Source organism: Pan paniscus, chromosome 14 (genome assembly GCF_029289425.2).
Source record: "Pan paniscus chromosome 14, NHGRI_mPanPan1-v2.0_pri, whole genome shotgun sequence".
NCBI lineage: Eukaryota > Metazoa > Chordata > Mammalia > Primates > Hominidae > Pan > Pan paniscus.
Window position 1 is genome coordinate 20,574,785 of NC_073263.2, and position 11,450 is coordinate 20,586,234.

General features: G+C 47.4%; 1 pseudogene; it reads right to left on the bottom strand.

Annotated features, from left to right (window-relative positions):
* Positions 1-3,332: 3,332 nt before the first annotated feature.
* Positions 3,333-4,973, bottom strand: LOC100989593 (heterogeneous nuclear ribonucleoprotein A1-like; annotated as a pseudogene).
* Positions 4,974-11,450: the final 6,477 nt, after the last annotated feature.

The following is an 11,450-nucleotide window of genomic DNA, read 5'->3' on the forward strand; positions in this document are numbered from 1 at the left end:
TTTTTCCTTCTCATTGTTTTTAACTGATATGCTTAAATTGGGTATTATTATCTCTACTAAAATGGTTCCCTCTCAAAGCAAGGTGTTATACTAGAAACCACGTGGGATAAACAAAGAGGTGGTGGGGAATGCGCCCCTCCACCCTGAGAGACAGGAGGTGTGGCTGTTTTCACTCTAGCACATATTCACTGTGACACTGTGGGGTTACTTCTGTTTCCTAACCTGAGTGATCCACCCCACTTACAAGAGAGGGCTGATAATCCTTAACTGCCCAGAGGTTTGTTTCCAAATCAGATTGTCTCTGGAGTTCCTTGCGAGACTCGAAATACATGATTCTGTGATTCTATTTCAGTCTGGTTGAGTTCTTTAGTTGCAAGCAACAGATAACTAACTTTGGTTAATCTTGCCCAGTTTCCTTAATAAGACTCATACGGCCCTTCGCTACCTGGGCCCTGCCTGTGCCTCCAGCCTCAAATCTTCTTCAGGCACTGTGAAGCTCCAGACATATGGCGACATCCCCCACACCATGTGTGCCCCTTCTCTGGCCTCTGCTGCCTAATAGTAGGTTTCAGGTAGGCATCACTTCTGCTGGGCTGCCTTCCATGACCTCCCCAGTCTGGATCGCGTCCTCTCCTGGGTGCTCCAGCAGCAGCTTCCTCCACTTCTCCATCATACCTTTGAGACTATTGTATTATAATTTTCTAAATGCTTTCCCCTCCTGTGAGTCCTGGGCAGAAGGAAGCATGTCCACCTTCTTCACGGGTATCCCCAATACACAGTACAGTGTCTGGCACACAGCAGGTACACAAAATATATTTAATGAAGGAACAGAGGAAGGGAGAGAAGATATCTCTTCTTGGATAGTGCCAGTCATATATTAGGTGTTCATTAAACATTTGTAGAACTGAACTGAGAATGCTGAGCCCTTTAACAGGATCCTCAAAACCTCGTAAAATAAACACAGATAGGCCGGGCGCGGTGGCTCACGCTTGTAATCCCAGCACTTTGGAAGGCTGAGGCGTGTGGATCACAAGGTCAGGAGATCGAGACCATCCTGGCTAACGCAGGTGAAACCCGGTCTCTAGTAAAAATAGAAAAAATTAGCCGGGCGTGGTAGCGGGCGCCTGTAGTCCCAACTACTCGGGAGGCTGAGGCAGGAGAATGGCATGAACCCGGGAGGCGGAGCTTGCAGTGAGCCGAGATAGCGCCATTGCACTCCAGCCTGGGCTACAGAGCAAGACTCTTGTCTCAATAAAAATAAAAATAAAAAACACAGATAATAATAGGATTTTGCCGAATATAGAACCAAGTGGCAGATTTAAAATTTGAACCACAACATCCTGGATTTGACGTCTTTTGTACTACTTTTGTTGAGAAAGGGGAAATGCTTTCTTCACTCAGGCACCCACCACGAGAGCTAGCCTGGAGGATGCGGGCTCAACACGTACTAGTGGCTGGAGAGGAACCCCGGGGGGATGGAGAAACGGTGGAGAGACGGGGAGGGCTCCGGAAACTGCGTTCTCACAAGACCAAAAGGAGGGGAGGGAGGGGGAGATCTGACTGCAAGTGCAGTTGGAGAGGGTGTGAAGAGATCGGGAGTCCTCTGCGAGGCTCTGGAGCGCCCAGCGCCCAGGAGGCTCGTGCGCCCCGTGCCGCTGCGGTAGGACCTGGCGGTCCGCAGCTCCTGAAGGGCCTGGCCGTTCACGGGGCAGGCAGGACGGGCGAAATCCCCCGCGGTTAGCGGTCAACAGAAAGGGCGACACGGAACGGGGTTCCTGGCACCCGAGCTCGCCGCACCGAAGTCTCCTGGTAACAGCGACACGGGACCGGGCGATGTGGCCACACACCTGAAGCCCCTGGAGAGCTCTTTGTTTTATTTCAAATTGTGGTAAAAAGGACATAACATTAAATACCATCTTACCCATTTTTAAGTGCACAGTTCAGTGGCATCGAGAGCATTCACATCGCTGTGTGGCCATCACCACTGTCCACCTCTAGAACTCTTCATGGGCCTGTGCAGCAACTGCCACCTGTTCAACACTAACTCCCGGTTCCCACTCCCGCAGCGCCGTATCACACTTACACTTCTGTGTCTATGAATTCGCCTGCTTTACATATGGCATATGAGTGGAATCACACAGTATTGGTACTTTTGTGACTGGCCTATTTCACTCAGCATAATGGCATGGAGGTTCATCCATGTTGTAGCATATAATGGGATTTCCTTCTTTTTTTTTTTTTTTTTTTTGACAGAATCTTGCTCTGTCGCCCAGGCTGGAGTGCAGTGGCGTGATCTCGGTTCACTGCAATCTCCGTCTCCCGGGTTCAAGTGATTCTTTGCCTCAGCCTCCCAAGTAGCTGGGATTACAGGCAAGCTCCACCATGCCCAGCTTGTTTGTGTATTTTCAGTAGAGATGGGGTTATGCCTTGTTGGTCAGGCTGGTCTTGACCTCAGGTGATCCACCCACCCTGGCCTCCCAAAGTGGTGGGAGCCACCATGCCCAGCGATTTCCTTTTTTTTTTTTTTTTTTTGAGACAGAGTCTTGCCCTGTCGCCCAGGCTGGAGTGTGCAATGGCATGATATTGGCTCACTGCAACCTCCATGTCTTGGTTTCAAACCATTCTCCTGCCTCAGCCTCCCAACTCCCAAGTATCTGGGATTACAGGCACCTGCCACCACACCTGGCTAATTTTTGTATTTTTAGTAGAGATGGGGTTTCACCATGTTGGCCAGGCTGGTCTCGAACTTCTGACCTCGTGATCCACCCATCTCGGCCTCCTAAAGTCCTGGGATTACAGGCATGAGCCACTGCACCTGGCCGATTTCCTTCTTTTTAAAGGCTCTATAATATTCCACTGTATGGATGCACCACATTTTGTGTAATAATTCATTCACTGATGGACACTTGGGCTGCTTCCACCTTTTGGCTGTTGTGAATGATGCTGCTATGAACAGGAATCTGAAGATTTGGGTTCAGAGCATAGAGGTGGCATGTGAGTTTTATGAGGCAAATCTCTCAGCCCTGAGTTTTTCAACTGCAAAATGAGATGTCAATATTTACTATCTTTCAGGTTTGTGGCAAATATAAAATGAGATCATGTGCATAAAAGTATTTGTAAACTGAAAAATCTCACCTCATGTAAAACTGTTATGATTTTTGTGACCAGCCATTATGACCAATGGAATATATGATTTGTGATGGTTAATTCATGGTAGAAGCAGATGTGGAGAAGTTCTCTGCAATAAAAACGAATGGCCAGTTATATCAGGTTAATACCTGAAAAGCTGTTTTCTGTATTCTGTAGGCATTTAAGGAAATTTTTTATTTGCACATTAAAAAAAAGACATTTATTCAGGGTCACAATCAGACTATTACATTTAGCAATCAATAGCATGCGTGCAAAAAAAAAAAATCTACATTAAAACCCTTTGTTGGAATGCTTTACACTTTCCACAGAACAGAAACTAAAATAACCTGTTATACAATTAGTCACAAATACAGTCCTCAGGATTTTTGCCCATACACATGAGTATTTGTCTAAAACATGTCTTCTTTGTAGCAGCTAGGCCCTGCCACCGCTGTGCTTGGCTGAGTTCACGAATCTGTTGTAACCTGTAGCTTCCCTGTCACTTCTCTTGCTCTCCTCTCCTGCTAAGCTTTGTTTCCTAATTAAAATATTCTGCCACAGCCATAGCTAACTGCTGCTACTGGAACCGCCATAGCCACCTGAAGAGTACAATTTTTCTTGGTTTCATGGTTTGGCAAAGTATTGGCCTCCATCACCATAGGGGCCAGAGCTTCTGCCTCCAAAGTTTCCTCCCTTCATGGGTCCAAAATTTGAAGACTGATTGTTGTAATTGCCAAAATCATTGTAGCTTCCACCACCTCCAAAATTGCTTCCATCATTACCAAATCCATTATAGCCATCCCCACTGCCACCATATCCACCACCACCATGGCTGCCACCAAAGCCACCACAACCACTGAAGTTTCCTCCACGACCAAAGTTGTCATTCCCACGACACCATCATGACCACCACCAAAGTTTCCAGAACCACTTCGACCTTTTTGGCTGGATGAAGCACTCGCCATCTTTTGCTTTGACAGGGCTTCCTAACTTCACAGTTGTGGACATTCACAGTATGGTATTTCTGAATGACAATCTTATCCACGGAGTCATAGTCATCAAAGGTTATAAAGGCAAAGCCCCTTTTCTTGCCACTGCCTCGGTCAGTCGTGATTTCGATCACTTCCATTTTCCCATATTGTTCCAAATAACCAATAATCTCTGAGGGGATGTTCTCCAGTGTCTTCTTTAATGCCACCCAACAAATATCTTTTTGTTTTCCTTCTTTTTTTTGAGGCCGCATCTTACTCTGTCATCCAGGCTGGAGTGCAGTGGTGTGATCTTGGCTCACTGCAAGCTCTGCCTCCCGGGTTCACACCACTCTCCTGCCTCAGCCTTCCAAGTAGCTGGGACTACAGGCGCCTGCCACCACGCCCGGCTAATTTTTTGTATTTTTTTTAGTAGAGACAGGGTTTCACTGTGTTGGCCAGAATGGCCTCGATCTCCTGACCTCGTGATCCACCCGCCTCAGCCTCACAAAGTGCTGGGATTACAGGGATGAGCCACTGTGCCTGGCCAACAAATATCTTTTCCACAGTTAAGTGGGCACCTGGTCTTCGAGAATCTTCTCTTGAGATAGCTCTCTTTGGTTCCACAACTCTTTCATCCACCTTGTGTGGCCTTGCATTCGTGGCTGCGTCCACCTCCTCCACAGTGGCATAGATGACAAACCCAAAGCCCCTGGCGTGCTTGGTGTTTGGATCTCTCATTACCGCACAGTCCGGGAGCGTTCCTCATTGCTCAGAATGGCTCCTCAGGCTCTCATCGGTTGTTTCAAAGCTCAACCCTCCAAAGAGGAGCTTCCTCAGCTCTTCAGGCTCTTTAGGAGACTCTGACTTAGACATGATGGCAGGGAGAAGAGAGGCTTTCATGACGCTTCTTTGGCAGTGTCCATGGGCAGAAAGATAAAATTTTTTTGGTGGGGGGCAGAGTTTCGCTCTTATTGCCTAGTCTGGAGTGCAATGGCATGATCTTGGCTCACTGCAACCTCCGCCTCCTGTGTTCAAGCAATTCTCCTGCCTCAGCCTCTTGAGTAACTGGGATTACAGGCATGCACCACCACGCCTGGCTAATTTTGTATTTTTAGTAGAGATGGGGTTTCTCCATGTTGGTCAGCCTGGTCTTGAACTCCCGATCTCAGGTGATCCACCCGCCTCGACCTCCCAAAGTGCTGGGATTATAGGCGTGAGCCACCAGGCCCAGTCGAATTTTTTTTTTTTAAGAGATGGTGACTTGCTACGTTGCCCAGACTGGAGTGAAGTGGCTATTCACAAGTGCAACCATAGCTTACTACCGACTTGAACTCCTGGGCTCAAGTCATCCTCCTGCCTCAGCTTCCCAACTAGCTACAGGTGCACGACACCTTACCTAGCTAAGGAACTTTTATTAAAAGATTCCAGAAAAATCACTTCTCAGATATATTCCACTGAAGCTGCTTTACACCTTACCCCATGTTCCCGTATTCTGAATTGTAGATCTCTTATTCTGTATGACCCTTCAGAATTGTTTAAGTGAGTTAAACATTGACTTAAAAAGGAGAATTGTCGTGGCTGGGTGAGGTGGCTTATGCTTGTAATCCCAGTGCTTTGGGAGGCTCACTCCAGTGAGACCAGGAGTTTGACAGCAGCCTGGGCAACATAGTGAGATCCTGACTCTTCTAAAAAATAAAAGAGAGAAATTTGTAATGGAATCTTTTTTTTTTTTTTTTGTGATGGAATCTTGCTCTGTCACGCAGGCTGGAGTGCAATGGTGCGATCTCTGCTCACTGCAACCTCCGCCTCCTGGGTTCAAGAGATTCTCCTGCCTCAGCCTCCCAAGTAGCTGGGATTACAGGCGCGTGCCACCACACCTGGCTATTTTTTGTTGTTGTTTGTATTTTTAGTAGAGACAAAGTTTCACCATGTTGGTCAGGCTGGTTTCGAACTCCTGACCTCATGGTCTGCCTGCCTCAGTCTCCCAAAGTGCTGGGATTACAGGTGTGAGCCACCGCACCCGGCCAGAATCTTTTCTATTGTGGTAAAAAAAAAAAAAAAAAAACATAAAATTTACCATCTTAACCTTGTTTGTTTGTTTGTTTGTTTGGTTTGTTTTGTTTTGAGATAGAGTCTCGCTCTGTCGCCCAGGCTGGAGTGCAGTGGCGCCATCTCGGCTCACTGCAAACTCCGCCTCCCGGGTTCAGACCATTCTCCTGCCTCAGCCTCCTGAGTAGCTGGGACTACAGGTGCCCGCCACCACGCCCGGCTAATTTTTTGTATTTTTTAGTAGGGACGGGGTCTCACCTTGTTAGCCAGGATGGTCTCAATCTCCTGACCTCCTGATCCGCCCACCTCGGCCTCCCAAAGTGCTGGGATTACAGGCGTGAGCCACTGTGCCCAGCCTATTTTTTATATTTTTAGTAGAGATGTGGTTTCACCATGTCAGCCAGGATGGTCTTGATCTCCTGACCTCATGATCCACCCACCTCGGCCTCCCAAAGTGCTGGGATTACAGGCGTGAGCCACTGCGCCTGGCCCATCTTAACCATTTTTAAGTGCACAGTTCAGTAGGGTTAGGTATATTTACATTGTTGTGCAACCAATCTCCAGAACTTTTTCATCTTGCAAAACTGAAACCGAACCCGTTAAACAACTCCTCTTCCCCGCCCTTTCCCCAGCCCCTGGTAACCAGTCTTATTGGTTAGTTTGCTTTGAATGAAGACTGTCTACTTTCTGTCTCTACATTTTGTCTTTTTGATTTTGACTAACTTAAGAACCTCATATAAGTGGACTCATGTAGTATTTGTGTTTTCGTGAGTGGCTTGTTTCACTTAGCATAATGTCCTTCAGTTTCGTCTATGTGTAGCATGAGACAGGATTTCTTTTTTTAAGTATTCCATTGCATGTATATACCATATTTTGTTTGTCCATTTGTCTGTCAATGGAAATTTGGGTTGTTTTCGCTTCTTGGCTGTTATGAATAGTGCTGCTATAAACATGGGTATGCAAATGTCTCTTCAAGAGTATCATGGAATCTTATAACAAAAAACCTTGAGAGCTGGAATAGCTTTAGAGTCACGGTAATTTGGTCCTACTCTGTCCTTTTACAGAGGAGCACACTGAGGTGGGACCAGTTATGTGACTTACCCATGGTAAAATGATTTGGTGATAATAATCACTAACTCTTTTTAAAATTTTTTTTTTTTTTGAGACAGAGTCTTGCACTGTCACCTGGGTTGGAGTGCAGTGGCGCGATCTCAGCCCACTGCAACCTCTGCCTCCCAGGTTCAAGCGATTCTCCTTGCCTCAGCCTCCCAAGTAGCTGGGATTACAGGTGCCTGCCACCAAGCCTGGCTAATTTTTTTTGTATTTTTAGTAGAGATGGGGTTTCACCATGTTGGCCAGGCTGGTCTTGAACTCCTGACCTCATGATCCGCCCGCCTCGGCCTCCTAAAGTGCTGGGATTACAGGCGTGAGCCACCATGCCCGGTCATCACTAACAGTTTAAAAGGATACAGTGAGCCAGACACTTGGCTGAGTGCATGACCTGTAGTGTGTCAGTTAGCCCTTACCAATAAAACCTCTGAAATAGATACTATTATCATCTCCATTGTATAGATAACAAAACTGAAGTGCAAAGAGATTAAGATTTTATATATATATATAATATATAATATATATATACACACACATATATATATTCGAGATAAGGTCTTGCTCTGTCGCCCGGGCTGGAGGGCAGTGGCGTGATCTCGGTTCACTGCAATCTGCGTCTCCCAGGTTCAAGTGATTCTCTGCCTCAGCTGCCCGAATAGCTGGGATTACAGGCAAGTACCAACATGCCCAGCTAATTTTTGTATTTTTAGTAGAGATGGGGTTTCATCATGCTGGCCAGGCTGTTCTCGAACTCCTGACCTTGTGATCCGCACACCTTGGCCTCCCAAAGTGCTAGGATTATAGGAGTGAACCATCGCGCCCAGCCAACACTATATTTAAGAAGGGCTGGGACCTCCTCTCTGACTCTAGGGTGGAGGAGCAATTAACAATGATTAATTTTCATTCATTTATTCAGATAATATTTCTCAAATGCCTCCCACTGCCACACTGTACTAGATCCTGGACATACATAAACAGAACTGCATGTTTGCCCCCAAAGAGCTGGCAGTGTAGGAGGAGCAACTGGCTTGTCCTCAATTTCAATGCAATGTGATTAGTGCTGTACTAGTGTTTTGCAGGTGCTGCCACTGAGCATGCAGGAGGGGGACTTCTGAGGGATGGATGGGAAGGCTTCGTCTCCAAAACAGTCCTTGAGCTGCATGTCTAAGCGCATGCAGACATTTTCAAGGTGAAAAAGTGGAGGGAACAGTATTTGAGGTGAAGGAAACGTATGCAAAACGTATGCAGAGGAATGGGAGTCTGAAGGATTGCTGAATTATTTTGATGGACGAGAGCACAGGTGTGTGGGAGAGGGCAGGGGATGGAAGGGAGGGAAGCTGACTCCCTGTGGTGGAGCGTCTAAGATGTCTCAAGCGCTTGGCCTATACTGTTCATTGAATTCTCACAATGCTTCTGTTGTCTTCTCTCTCTCTCTCTTTCTCTCTCTCTCAGAGACAGGGTCTTGCTCGTCACCTGGCGAGAGTGCTGTGGCACGATCTTAGCTTACTGCAGACTTGAAATTCTGGGCTCAAGCAATGCTCCTGCTTCAGCCCCCTGGTAGCTGGGATCACAGGTGTGTGTCACCAGCCCAGCTAATTTTGTAATTTTTAGTATAGACAGTTGTGGGGCGGGGCTTGGGGAGGTGGTCTCGCCCAGGCTGGTCTCGAACTCCTGGGCTATGGCAACAATCCTCCTGTCTTGGCCTCCCAAAGCACTGAGATTACAGGTGTCAGTCACCGAGCCTCGCCCGCTGTCTTCATTCCATATTAGGAACACCGAGCCTCTGGTTAAGAAAAACTCCCAAGGTCACACACCTTCAGACAGACTGGGAATTTGAGCTTCAGATGCCACCGAGGTGAGGCACTTGGAGCAGGATCGCGGGGCACCAACGCGGGGCCGAGGAGTTGCGCTCTGACCTCTGAAGTGCTGGAACCCCACGGAAGTCATCTATCAGGACTGATTTGCCCAAGTTGGAGCTGTTTCCTGAAGGAATGCAAAAGGAGTTCAGCTTGGGGCAACAGTCCCAAGAAGGGACGCAGCTGGGCCTGCAGAGGAGGAGGCAGCTGTGGGCCCCGGAGCAAGTGCCCCCCAGCCCAGCACCCCCACACCGTGGAGACCCCAGCGCTCCTTCCTGGGGTTTCTCCTGTCGTGTCTTCTTGCAGGAGGTGAAAATAAGAGGCACCAAACAAGGACACATAGTGGTTTGCAAGCCTGCCTGAGTCCCCTGTTCCCAGTGTCCCAAGGACACCAGGGGTGTGGCAGAGCTTGTGTCTGCTCCCTGGCTCCGCCTCGGTGTCCCTCCAATTCCTGTCCTTGCTGAGCTGTGACGGGAGCCAAAGGATATGTGTTTTGTTTGTTTGTTTGTTTGTTTTTTCTCAGCAGGAAGCTGGCGGCTGCATCACATGGTGGTAGTTGATTTTTTACCTGGTATTTGGGTAGATTAAGGAAAAAAAGTTTGTGTCCAACTAATTATTGACTTTGTGTGTCCTTCCCAAAGCAAGGTGGTGTTTACTTTGAAAAGACACTCCATGCTACTATGAGATAAGATTTAAGATCAAAGGGTTCCCAGGGAGAAAAGAAATGGCCTCAGCCTACAGGCTAAACTGCCTTTAAAATTCAGAGCCTGCCAAACAAACAGCAGCAATGAGTTTCTCTGGGCAATATGCGAGATCCCAGGAAGACAGGACCAGAAGGCTGACGTCGGCCCGCGTCCCACGGCTCCTGGTACGTGCCGCCAGTGCAGGGCGAGGCCCTCCTTTCATCTGCAGGAACCCACCTCCAGGGCCAGAGAGCCTCGTTCTGGCTCCACAGGCGCAAGGGGGAAACACGGTAGTGGCATTTGCTCTCAGCCTCTTTGTTTTTTCAGTTGTGTGTGTGTGTTTTGTTTTTGTTTTTGTTTTTGTTTTGAGATGGAGACCTTGCTCTGTCGCCCAGGCTGGAGTGCAGTGGCGTGATCTTGGCTCACTGCAACCTCCACCTCCCAGGTTCAAGCAATTCTCCTGCCTCAGCCTCCCGAGTAGCTGGGATTACAGGCGCCCACCACCACACCTGGCTAATTTTTGTATTTTTTTTTCAGTAGAGACGGGGTTTTGCCATGTTGGTCAGGCTGGTCTCAAACTCCTGACCTCAAGTGATCCACCTGTCTTTGCTTCCCAAAGTGCTAGGATTACAGGCATGATTACTACACCTGGCCATCTTTGGACACCTGTTTACTGAGGGTTATTATTATGTATAACATAGCATTGGGCGCTGAGTGATGGGAAGGGTGAGGAGAAAACAAATGTCTGGAACACACAGGCCTGGCTCGAAGAGCATGGAGAGGAACACCGAATTCAACAGAAACTATGGGTGCCTACCATGCGCTCGGCACTGGGGAGTTGATAAGAAGTAAGACACGTCAGTTAACAAAGATCACAAAACACAAACATTTGTCAGACATGAGTCTTAGATCTAATATAAAAGCAAAAGCCAAAAATCTTCTAGAAGAAAACACAAGAGAATTTCTTCATCATCTTAGGGTAGGAAAAGATTTCTTAACAAGAACACAAAAACATTCACTGTAAAAGAGAAAAATGGGCCAGGTGTGGTGGCTCACGCCCGTAATCCCAGCACTTTGGGAGGCCAAGGCGGGCAGATCACAGGTCAGGAGATCGAGAGCATCCTGGCTAACACGGTGAAACCCCGTCTCTATTAAAATACAAAAAATTAGCCGGGTTTGGTGGCGCGCACTTATAGTCCCAGCTACTTAGGAGGCTGAGGCAGGGGAATCGCTTGAACCTGGGGGTCAGAGGTTGCAGTGAGCTGAGATCGCGCCACTGCACTCCAGCCTGGCGACAGAGCAAGACTCCATCTCAAAAAAAATAAAAAATAAAAAAAGAGAAAAATAATAAATTGAGTTTCCTCAAAATCAAAGCCTTCTGCTCTTTAAAAGATATCATTAAGCAAATTCAATAAAATAGTCTCAAAACATGCATCTAACGAAGAACCTGTATTCAACTTGCATGCTGGTAATGCAACATGTTGAGTTTTCCATCTTAGGCATGATCTCATTACAGTGTCTCCCACTATATGAGGAAAGAATTTAACTTTTTTTTTTAGACAGGGAATCACTCTGTCACCTAGGCTGGAGTGCAGTTATGTAGTTATGTGATCACGGCTCACTGCAGCCTTGACCTCCCCAGCTCAAGCAGT